This window comes from Delphinapterus leucas, chromosome 6 (genome assembly GCF_059928025.1).
Source record: "Delphinapterus leucas isolate spDelLeu-1000000601 "Yukka" chromosome 6, BTC_Dleu_Yukka2, whole genome shotgun sequence".
Classification (NCBI taxonomy): domain Eukaryota; kingdom Metazoa; phylum Chordata; class Mammalia; order Artiodactyla; family Monodontidae; genus Delphinapterus; species Delphinapterus leucas.
This window is the reverse complement of record NC_143134.1, coordinates 51,363,334-51,376,131: the sequence shown is the minus strand read 5'-3', so window position 1 is coordinate 51,376,131 and position 12,798 is coordinate 51,363,334. Positions and strand designations below refer to the sequence as shown.

The following is a 12,798-nucleotide window of genomic DNA, read 5'->3' as shown; positions in this document are numbered from 1 at the left end:
TTAAAGTGTACACTTAGATATCAATAAAAAATCAAATGATAAAAAAATATTAAAATGCCAAATGGTTCAGATGATCGTTTCCACAGGGTATATCAACATAGGTTAGAATCAGTAGAGGAGGCAAAGGAGCAGAGCCTGGAGCTGAGCTGTGATGTGTGAGTAGGTTTTGTATAGGTAGAGAGCAGAACTGCACAGAGTGTTCCACACAGAGTAGGTGTTTATTAAAGAGCTTGTTAATTAACCAGCTAGCCTGAACTGTATGGCCCTCAGAGGAAGCATGGCCTGGCTCAAACTGGAGAGGAGCCACGAGTAAACTTTCTATCTGGCAGTGATGCAACGGAGGTGCCTTTGCAGAAAAATCATTAGAGGAAGAGATGGCACAAGCACTTTATCTAGCAACCTGCAGTGACACCATTCAGGCTGTTATGCTTGTCCTACAATTCTTCCTCCAGAGATGAAAACTTGGCTGAAATGGTAGAGGGCTTGAGGGTACAGTATATCATCTCCATCGGTCTCAAAGAGCATATATTAGTATCTCCCTCCTGAGGAAGAACTAGCCCATTAAGTTATGACTGTATCATCACTCCCTACACTCACTTTCCACTCAATCAAAAATACTGGCTAAGCAAGATCGTAGAAGCAAGGCACTACGACAAGTATGGTAATATGGAAGGTCGGAATACTTATATCAACTTACCTGGAATGAAGGAAGCCAATATAAACCTTGTTAAAGCCTTCTTAAGTGGATGATTCATATCTTATCCATCTATGTATTACATGGCCACACAATGAACATAGTGTATGCTCAGTAAACAACTAACTTTACCTAGCTAGAACATGGTTTAAAGATGTCAGTGTCTAAGGCCTAATCACATAATCACGTCATGTATTGATATTTAGAGTAGCTTTCTTTTTCGTAAAGAATCCCACCTTTCTGATAAGATAGGCAAGTACTCTGCATTAAAATTCAATACTGCCACAAGTTGCCACCATACTTACGAAAAGACCTGCCTTTGATTCACAAATGACTTGGAATTTCCTTGAAGATACTTTGATACATGCCTTATGATGCCAGATTTTACAATAACCTTTTATTTTTAAATGCAATGACATGAAAAGATAAAATCTCCACATAATAAGTGGTCTTGATAAAAATGCAAATTAATAAAACAGTCAAGTTGTCTCCTTTACTCTTGATTCTTAACTCAGGTACCTACATACAGATACAAATTCCTAAATATTATATCTGATTGCATTAGACAAAGGATGGGTAATCTAAAGATTGACCCCTTCTAAAGCTGCATGCATTTATTGAGCATTCTCTATAATTTTTGATGTATCTAGTGTTGTCAGTTATAAGATATTATTGAATATTTATGAATAAATTATTTTGGATATACCCTTTCACAAATCTTAGGTCCTTCATTATCAATAAACAAACCTGCTGAAATAAGGACTTTTCATTAAAAGTGAGAATTGAGTGGTATAAATTACTTACTCATTCATTGTCCAGATCCTTCTAGGAGAGCAGGGACCTTGTTTATCTTCTTGAACACTGAATCCCATCTCCTAGGGTACAAGTAAAATAAATTTTATTTCAATGTATAAATGAATGAATGAACTTATAAATAAGTAAGTTGCACCGCGGAAACGTGGGTGTGTAACCTAGCAGGGCCCTATGAGGCCTTCCCAGGACAGGTACCTCCCCCATATCATCTGCTGTAGCTCCCCTCTGAAGTACGTAGGTAATAGTATCTGCACACTTCCTGAGTTGTTTTACAGATGCTAAATCCACCGCCAAATGGAAGAAATTCATTACTTGATGATCATGAATCCCCAGAACTACCGGCTTCTAAGGATTGATAATATTAACTGCCCTGTTACCTCACCATCAACCAATCAAGAGAATTGTGTGTGAGCTGATCACATACCCTGGGACACTCCTTCCCCCCTCACCTGGCTTTTAAAAATGCTTTGCTGAAACCCTTCGGAGAGTTCCGGGTATTTTGAGCATGAGACACCCGTCTCCTCGCATGGCCCTGCAATAAACCCTTCTCTGCTCCAAACTGACATTTTTGTTTGGCCTCACTGTGCGTCAGGCACACGAATTTACGTTCAGTAACAGGTACTTTAAATGGAAAGGTACCTGCGATTTTCAAGGGTTCTCTGATTAGGTCCCTTGACCATCCCTGGCAGATATGGGAAAAATTAGGAGAACGTTTTAGCATCTCCTCAGTGTTGCCCTGTGCCCCAAATAGGTTCCATTTCCAGAAGAACCAAATATAGTCAGGATCTTTAAAAGCTATAAGGAGAAGCTGTTCACACTATGTGGGTCAGGACTGAGAGCTTCGTGCTGTTTTAATTCTGCCAATCTCTAAAGCACTTGGTTAGGACAATATAACAATGGATTCTTTCCAGATGCTACTAGCCTAGGGACCAGAGAACTCTATCTACAGTGTTCACTGTTTGACTCCAGTCTTTGAAGTCTTCTCGGAAACTGTGTCTTAAAACTGTACACAAGCTCCAAGCCTCCCTCTTTTATTACTTTTTTTGTTCAGAGCCTGAGCTATCACCACCCAGTCAAGTTCTTGCCTTATTTGTGTTTAATGCTTTCAACTTAGCCTTCACTAAGATCCTTTAACCTATACTCTATAGCCCACACAAGAGCCCAGTTTGCTCTGTCTTAGGAAGGAAGGAAAGAAGGAAGGAAGGACATTGGAATCCAGAGAGCAGCATCCACTCCCTCAGTCACAGCCCCTTCCTCTTCAGGAGCACGCCCTGCCTCCAAAGCTAGAGACCACTCTGGAAGGTTTCCTAGGCCCTGGGACCTGGCCAGCCAAAAAATAAAGATAAAGTGAGAAGACAAATAGGACATCAGAATCCAGACATTAAAACTGTACTTCTTTGGGTTAAGCACACATTCTCCAGAAAATTTTATTTAAATCCAAATAGCACAAGGAATCGTCAAGATGGAAAAAAAAAATCATTATATCCTTATTTGAAAGAATTGATCAATCATAAAGCTTTCCTTCAAGGAAGAAAGCAACTAACATGGGAATGGATTATTGGGCATCCAGAAGGAAGAGACCCTAGAAGAGAAATGAAAAAGGCACAGGAAGAGAGACAACAGGACTCCAAAACCTAACCTTGCTTATCGTACGTTTTTCCCTGAGTTTGTATATGTGCAGAATTTGAATGCACCTGAAGCCTTTAGAAGATTCTAGCATACCTTTTAAGTCCCAACTCTATTCCAAGCAAAGTTTATAGACTTAAAAGTACAATACTTAATTTTATTTGGAGCAGAGGAAGATAGATAGACCTTTAACGGTTCTATCTGTGATAATAATCTGGAAAAAAGAAAGAATAGTGTGCCATATTTGTATTTTTTATGAAGTCTTACTAAAGGATGAGTCAAATAATATAAAAACTCTTTTTCATATATTTTTCTGCCTCCTGATATATAAAGCTCTACTAAAGACAGCTAATTCACCTTTACCACAGAAAATGTGACTTTTCATAACCGCAAAAAAATAGTACACACATCATTTAGAACTAAAATGGGAAAATCTTTATATGAGCAATAAATATAATAAACACGTTTAAATGTAAATTTAAAACACAAACCTCAGACAATGAGCCTACATGAACACTCTGATATTTAGACATTTGTCAGGCAGCCTTTTTCTGTTTTGACAGCTAAATGAATGTTATATATAGAGGGACTCTCTTTGGAAGATAGACTTCCTTGCCTGGTTTCCTTCACTCTGAATACAACAGTAAGACATTTCAGTGTGTGGGAAGCATCCATGGTACAGAGAGTTGGAAAACATTCAGGCTTGAAGTACCAAAACAGTCAAATACTTGCAAAATCCAATATGCTCATCCATAATGATTCCTTCTCTATTTAAATCACATTTTCAAAGCCTAAGACAATCCAACCTGCAGTGTTAACGAAAGCCTCTTGCTTTTGACCATCTTATAGATGAGCTTAAAAAGAAGGAATATGTAATCTAAATGTTAACAATTTTCAGTTCTAGGAGGTGTCTTTTTTCCAGCGCTCAGACAGGAGACAAAAATTAACTGCAATCATCACATCTTTACATCATCTGTAGTCTTTGTTCTCTCTCTCTCTCTTTTTTTTTTTTAAGTTCCTGCTTTGTATAAAACTATTGATATTAATATAAGAGGAGAAACCAGCAATGCAACTTTCTGCATAAAAGAAATTATTCCCAGAATCTTGGCTTTAATTTGATTAATATTCTTAGCATGGGTTTCATTATATCCAGCTGGAAATTATCTTTGAGATCTTTGGATATGACTGTGTGTGAATTTTAAATTTGTGAAAACAAAAATAACAATATTGTTGATGATTCATCATTTATGGCAAAACCTTGATAATTTTTTCCTTTCATAGTTTTTAGGAGACCAGGGCTGTAAACAAGTATATCTTTTTCTCCCATACTCTGCTCATACTGTGCTTTCGAGGAGAGCTTGTTTGAATTATTCTACCCTCAGAGAAGTGTATTTAATATATCTTCTTTCACTTTTGATTATGTCTAGTGACTTAATTAACGGAATGAATATTTTTGAGTAGTGCAGAGTAAGTATTTAGAAGAAAGGAGAAACATAAGGAAAGTGAGAAACGAGAAATATTAACACTCCGGCAATATTAATTTTGTTAGCACTATGCCAGAAAACATTCTAATACACTGGACAAATATTAGAGCTCTTATAAAGAGTGTGAAGGAAAACTCATCATGAAATCTGGAATGTGTTTTAGTTTTAGAATTTGACTGAATTCGTAAACATAATGGACATTGCAAATATCATGATGAAAATTTGTCAAATCTGACCAAATAAAGTAAACCCATTAAGAATTGTGGGTAGAGTAAAAAGACCATAATTTAAAAAAGAATTATTTCCTGCTTAAAAAAGTACATTCACAATAAGCTCCTTTCAAAGCATTTGAGAATTTAGAAAATAAAAGCTTACAACCCCCAATATTCTAACTGGAGTAAGGTCTTTATAGAGCATTACATATAATCTTTTATAACCTATATATTTTTAAATGATTATAAATAAGAACGAGAAAAAACTAGTTCTTAAAAGATATGAGAATGCAAATGATCTCCTAGGTGACAGTACTAAACATAGTCACTTGCTTTCCATCTAAGTCATAACTTTTCACTCTTTTCACACATGCACTTAAAATTTCTACACTTCTTATTTCATTTAGGTATTTCTTTAAAAGATGCAGCCAATCTAAGTATAGCCATAAGATATAAAGCGCTGTAATGAATATATGACAATGACAAAGAGAAAACATAGCCAAAAGACTTAAGTAGATAACTTTATAAAAGAGGATATCTAAAAGGCCAATAATCATATGAAAAGTTGGTAAACTTCATTGGTAATCACTGAAATGCCAATTATAACATTTTGGTATTACTATAAATAAACCTTACAGAATGTCTAAAATGAAAAAGACAGATATCACCAAGTTTCAGCCAAGATATGTGTAAATTAGTACAACATTTTGGGAAAGTTTTTGGCAGTATCTTCTGAAGCTGAACAACAATACTCTGTGAGCCAGCAATTATCACTCTAGATGTCTAACTATCAGAACTTCATTCTACACACTAAGACACAAAAAATAATATGCACAGCAGCACTATTAGTAATAGACTCAACTGGAATCTTCCAAAATGCCTATCAATCATAGAACAAGTATATAAATTATGGCACATTCACACGATTAAAGGTTATACAGCAATGAAAATGAAGGAACTACAATATGCAACAATGTAAGTGAATCTCACAAATGATATTGAACTAAAGAAATCAGACATAGGAGTACATATTGTATGAATCGATTTATATAAAGTTCAAAACCAGGTAAACCTAATCTGGGATTTTAGAAGTCAGAATAGGGACTGTGAGGGATAGTGATGGGAGGAGGCACAAGAGGCCTGCTGGGGCACTGATTATGTTCTGTTTTTTTATCTGAGTACTAGTAACAAGAGTGTGTACACACGAAACTTTATCAAAACATATACTTACGGGCTTTCCTGGTGGCGCAGTGGTTGAGAGTCCACCTGCCGATGCAGGGGACACGGGTTCGTGCCCCGGTCCGGGAAGATCCCACATGCCGCGGAGCTGCTGGGCCCGTGAGCCATGGCCGCTGAGCCTGCGTGTCCGGACCCTGCGCGTCCGGAGCCTGTGCTCCACAATGGGAGAGGCCACAACAGTGAGAGGCCCGCGTACCGCAAAAAAAAACACAAAAAACAAAACCAAAAAAAGCCCCATATACTTACAATTTGAGGGGAAGGAAAGTTATCTTCAATAAAAACTTTACATTGAAAAGTAATTATTATAACTGCCCAGAGGAGGATCTATGCCTGGAAGGGATCTAGTTATGTGTTTAAACTGAATTGCGTATTTGAAAATTTTTTTTAATTTTTAATCCTTTAGCTTTATTTTACTCTCAACTCTGACTTCTTTTCATTGTTTTCATGTGACTAGAGTTGTTGAGGGCATTTTGAGGGTCCAGCTAAATGGAAGTTGAGTTGCAGCCATTACATTTATTTTGTATCAAATAAGATAGATTTATGTAGTTTGCAGTCACTGCCATGGATAGTTACATTCCTGGTTGCTGTCCCTGTAGAGGAATGACTTCTGGGAATTCTCTGATGGCCCTCTGGTATTATGAGAGAATGCATCAGGACCAGAGATCCTACAGAGAAAACAAACTACCTACAACCCTTAGCACTGGAAATATGAGGTTAGTGGAGGAGAAATACTGTTTGAATATAGAGACCAAAAACTATTCTATAAAAATTCTTCCAATAAATACATATTTAAAATTTAAGTGGAGGATTTATTAATTTTTGGTGTTTCATCAAAATGGAAGTTTCCCCCTGTCAGAAATATACTTTCCAAGGCAGAATATGTAATTATAAAAGCAGCATAATTTTTTTTTTTTTTTTTTGCGGTACGCGGGCCTCTCACTGTTGTGGCCTCTCCCGTCGCGGAGCACAGGCTCTGGGCGCGCAGGCTTAGCGGCCATGGCTCACGGGCACAGCCGCTCCACAGCATGTGAGATCTTCCCGGACCGGGGCATGAACCCATGTCCCCTGCATCGGCAGGCGGACTCTCAACCACTGCGCCACCAGGGAAGCCCAAAGCAGCATAATTTTTATGGGAATCAGACAAAGTAGAATTGATCAATATTCCTGTTTTGTAGGGAATAAAACTTACAGCAGTACTAAAAACAGTGGTCAATTTCAAGTAAGGTGGTACTGAAACATGTTTTTCAATTGTTCCTAATATTCTCTGACTAATGACATGGGCAAATAAGGGGGAAAATTCCTAAGATAGTCATAAATTTTTGTTGAATAAACACAACAAGATGACTACTATGGAAAGCATGATATACTTAAGGTTTCACTTAAAATTAAAGAGGGCAACAATTTAAATTTGAAGTCCTCGACTGGTAATTTGCATGGTCCTTAAAGACATGATTTGGAGACTAGAAATCCGATTGCTGAAGATCATGGTCCAGCAGTCTAAGTGCTGTGACCCCAGAGAATCCAAAGCCTGTGGCGACATCTTCTGTCACCTGCTGTATTCTCTTTGGTGAGTATTTCTGGTGATTACCTCAGTGGCATCACTTTTCCCCCCCTTATGTGAGGGCAAGTGTAAAAATCTTCACATTGCTCTCCATGGCAGGTGTTCTGGATTCTGATAAAACAGCCACCTCCTAGGTTTATCTCCAAGGAATGACAGCAGTCCATACCCTATATACAGACACCTCATTTCCATGTTCCTTCAGAAAAATGCAAGATGCTTCCTGTTAAAAAAAATTTTCTTTCTCAGGTAGTTTTTACACCTTCTCCAGCAATAAGCATCCCTCCTTGCAAGAATACAAACAAGATATAACCACATTACAACACTTTTGTTTACTTTTAAAAGCTTCATTTAAAAAAATCTTTTGTCTATATCTAGGAACACTAATGGTTTCCTCCCTCCCTCCTTTTCTTTCATTTCACATAGAAGAAAAAGTGTAAAGGGGAACAGTTTTTGAGCACTCTTATCATATGTAATATACTTAATCCTTACAATAATTCTTGAAAGTATGTATGATTATCATTATGGGTCAGGACCTGAAGGACGGGAGTTTAAGATGTAAACATTATTTTCCAGTTTTAAGTTGAGAACCAAAAGCCATTGTTTTTTTTTCTTTAATTGAGGGAGAAGTAACACAGGGCTGACAGACTCGCCAGTTTTGAGAAAAATGAAAGTAAGCTTCCTGCCTTCCTTCCACTGGCTCACTTACCCTGAGCTGAGGTGAGAGGGAGGTCTGTAGCCTAAAGAAAGGTAAAGCACTGTTAAGTCTCCCCAGTGGTGCCAGCCTACAAGATGGCCCCGGTGATCTCTGTCTCTTGCTATTCACAGTGATAGTAATGGTATCTTACTTTCATGATTAGGTTATAAAAGACACTGCACTTCCTCCTAGGCACCCCTTCTCTCTCTCCGATCTTTCACTCTGGGGAAATAGAGCTGTCATGTTGTGAGAAACAGGGTGGTAGAAAGGCCCAGGAGGTGAGAAATTGAAGCCTCCTGCTGACAGCCACAGGACAGAGCACTGTAGTGAATCCTCCAGCCCAGCCAACACTTCACATGACTGCAGTGCTAGCTGGTAACTTGATTGCAATTTTTATTCAGGCAATGCAATGTCTGCCATTGTGGTTAGGTTTTTCCCTAGTCACAGAAGAATTTCCTTTTCCTTAGGAAAATTTCTGAAATGTGATCACACTGAACTGACAGCTTTTTTTTTTTTTTTTTTTTACAAAGAGCTGAAGATAATTAATATCTACAACTTGATGTATTTGGAGTCAAATATACACTTGTGAAACCATCATCACCATCAATGCCATAAACTTATCTATTACCTCCAAAAGTTCCCTCCTGCCTCCTCTGGTTTTTTGTTTCTTTGGTTTTTTTTCTCTTTGTGATAAGATCACTGAACCTAAGGTCTACCCTTTTACCAAAATTTTAGGGGTACAATTTGGTATTGTTAGTTATAGGCCTTATTTGTACATTAGATCTCCAGAACTTATTTATCTCGTATAACAAACTTTGTACCCTTTGACCAACACCTCCCCATTTCCACCTCTCACCTAGTTCCTGGCAACTACCTACCATCCTACTCTCTGCTTCTATGTGTTTGACTTAGATTTCACATATAAGTGAGATCATGGCAGTATTTGTGTTTCTGAGTTTGGCTTATTCCACTTAGCATAATGTTCTCTAGGTTCATCCATGTTGTTGCAAACGACAGGGTTTCTTACTTTTGTAAGGCTCAGGAGCACACTCCATTGTATATATACGTATATTCTCCACATTTTCTTTATCCATTTAGCTATCAATAGACATCTAGGTTGCTTCCATATCTTGGCTATTGTGAATAATGTTGCAATGAAGATGGGAGTGCAGATAACTCTTCAAGATCATGATTTCAATTCCTTTGGATATACACCCAGAAGTGGGGCTGCTGAATCAAATGGTAATTGTATTTTTTTTTTTTTTTTTTTTTTGCGGTACGCGGGCCTCTCACTGCTGTGGCCTCTCCTGCTGTGGAGCACAGGCTCCGGACGCACAGGCTCAGCGGCCATGGCTCACGGGCCCAGCCCCTCCACGGCACGTGGGATCCTCCCGGACCAGGACACGAACCCGTGTCCCCTGCATCGGCAGGCGGACTCTCAACCACTGTGCCACCAGGGAAGCCCTGGTAATTGTATTTTTACTTTTTTGAGGAACGTCCATATTGGTTTCCATAGTGCCTGCATCATTTAATGTAAATTAATTGTAATTAATTTAAAATTAATTGTAATTGATGTAAATTAACAGTGTAAAGGGTTCCCTTTTCTTCACATCCTCACCAATGAAAAGGTAACCTATGGAAAGGGAGAAAATATTTGCAGACCATATATCTCATAAATGGTTCATGTTTTAATATCCAAAATATATAAGGAGCTCCTATAATTCAATAGCAAAAACAACAAATAATCTGATTAAAAAAGTGGGCAAAGGACCTGAACAGACATTTCACCAAAGAAGATATACATATGGCCAACCGGTATATGAAAAGGTGCTCAACATCACTATTCATCAAGAAAATGCAAATCGAAACCACAATGAGCTATCACCTCACACCTGCTAGGATGGCTATTATAGAGAGATATATTTTTAATGTTTGTGGATGTGTGTGTATATGTGACAAGACTTGGTGGTAGAATATGGAGGGATGTATAGGAATTGATAACGGGTGTCAGCATTCAGCTAGTCTCGGGAGAAAAAACACAGCACTCTTAGAGAATAAAAAGGTCCTAAAGAAGCTAGAGAAAGGTAGACATAATGGCATGCATGTGGCAGGCATCGGAGGTGGGATGACAGTAGAGATGCTCTGGAGAATATGTAAGTTTGTCTGGGCAGTTGTCATGAGGCAGATGGTAGGAGGAGGATGAAAAAGGAGCCCACAAATTCATTTTCTATCTCCAGACTATAAAATTATTAGAAAATTGAAATCTTATTGAACATTTCTCCCAGAGATGATTGGGGTAGATAGAGACAGGACTGGGAAGGCAGAGGGAGGCTTCTATATGCCATACAAATAAAACTTAGTCATGCTTTTTATGCAGCTTTCCCTTGTTTATGCCTTTTGTGCCATATAAAATAGGTAGGCGGTTCCAAATGCCTCATGCCTGATGGTAGTTTCTTTCCATGCCTCAGTCCTGGGGTGGTAAGTTTCTACTGTCCTTTCATGAACCTTAAGTTCTACCTGGTCCTGTTAGGCCCAGAACTCCTGCCTCCCTGGAATTCTCCTTCTTCTGAGCTATCACTTCTCACGGGTGGTAGTTCCATCTGTCTTCTCTGTACTGGCCTTCCTTGATTTCCGAACAAACACAACAACACTTAGAACCATTCATACACGGTATGCAGGTCTGGCAGACTTCAAGTGCTGCAGGGATTAATTTTCTACAGCAGCACCACAAATTATGCAAACTAAAATCTGAGATTGCCTTGCTTTGGCAATGATACACTCCAACTCATTCCAACTCCACTGTTTCTTTATCTTCTTACTACTTAGCCCAACTCTGCATCCCTGACCCCCCAGCAATCCCAGACTCATTCACTCCACAATTCAGTTCCCTGAATTGAGCTCCAGCCTGAAACTTAACTACGGATCTATTTTTACCTTTTTAAAACCCAGACACTGATGAATGTGTTCTGTTGAATGGTGTGCCGTCCTCTTTGGACCTCACGTATCTCCTTCCCGTGGGGATAACCTGTGCCATTCCCTGCGCCCACTCTTCAAGAGCAGAAGCAGCAACAGGCTTTTTTGTTTGTTTCCGGCGATTCACACAGATAAACTGAGTGGGGTTATTATTTGGTGACAAATATTTTTTACTCTTAGACTTGATGTTTGATTACAGGCCGTTTGGGGGAAGCTCTCAGAGGTGCATAGAGCGTACACTGCAGGGCTGACTCCGGTCTGGTCACTTCATTTTTTCAGACAATACTGAGTTATACACAGTGTTTTCCTAGACATGATCTCATCTGATCCTCCCACTAACCCTATGACTTTGATAGGACAGGTAGTGTATCAGTCAGGATCGTATCAGGGGACAGAAAACAAGAGGGAATTTAATGTGAAGGCTTAAGTAGTAGTTAACTTTCAATTAACTATTGCAAAGTGTTAAAAAAAAGAATTCTAAAGTTTCACAAAAGTATCTACTTTATAAAGTCCTTAGGCCCGAGGGAACAGAGAAGAGGTAGCAATTACTACAATTCAGGAGCTTGGAGGAGGGCTCCAGAGGAGCTGGAGTTCAGATGTCTAAGGAGCTGGTGCAGCTCCGACCATGCTGGCATCTGTGAGCTGGGAAGAGGGACCCTGTGGGGCAGGGACCCAGACTTCAGAAGTGGGAGCTGGTGCCGGTGTTTGGAGCAGGGAAGGGCAGCATGAAGCTGGTTCTGCAAGCATTAGAAAACAGCAAACAGGATTCAACGGCTCCTTCGGGAAGGAACTGCTGCTGACAGGGTGAAGAAGGCCCGCCAGCGTGACTCATAGAACCACCCGCCGTGGGAAGGAGCTAGTACCTCTTCTCCCTCCAGGCGTGTGGTCTCTCCCTAGTGTTCGCTCCTGCCAGAGCCTGGTGTTAGCCAGCCAGCAAAGCAGGCACCAGATGCTTAGGTCCGAGGCCAGTACACACAGAGGACAGTGTGGAGGTTGAGGCCAAGAACTCAATAACTAGAACAGATCATTTTCCTGGCCTAATTCTGCAAGTCAAAACCAAGAAGGAAAATCAGGCTTAAGAGAATGTAGCCAAAGCAAAATAGCTTGCTTTAAGATAATAAAGCTGGTAAAGCTGGCATTTACATTCAGATATCTTGATGACAAATGTCATACTCTTTTCACTAGACCACATTTCTTGAGGCCCAACAACTGAAATAACTCACCTAGAATCATGCACTATTGCACTGGCAGAAAACTGAAAACAATATTTCTTTCGAAATATCCAAATTATCATTTTTTTCTGTATATCACACTGACTCAAAAATGTCTCCTGGAGATGAGGGGAGATCAAATTTAGGAGAAAGGAGAAGTCCTGGTTGGGAAGAGAGGAGGATCTCAAATCCACAGCATTAGGGAGAAAGCTAACCAGGCAGGGGGAATCCCCAAACTGAGAGAATCAAATGCCCCATACATTCATGAACTGATTCACTCAACAAACAATT

At 39.3% G+C, this 12,798-nt stretch overlaps 1 long non-coding RNA gene across 2 annotated transcripts in view; it reads right to left on the bottom strand.

Moving 5' to 3' along the window:
- LOC149748939 (uncharacterized) overlaps positions 1–12,798 on the bottom strand; it is an 801,004-nt gene that overhangs the window by 278,335 nt on the left and 509,871 nt on the right. For both annotated transcript variants that reach the window (XR_016393539.1, XR_016393540.1), the window contains exon 3: positions 1,499–1,569. This is a non-coding gene — a long non-coding RNA (uncharacterized LOC149748939). The remainder of the gene's footprint in view (positions 1–1,498; positions 1,570–12,798) is intronic.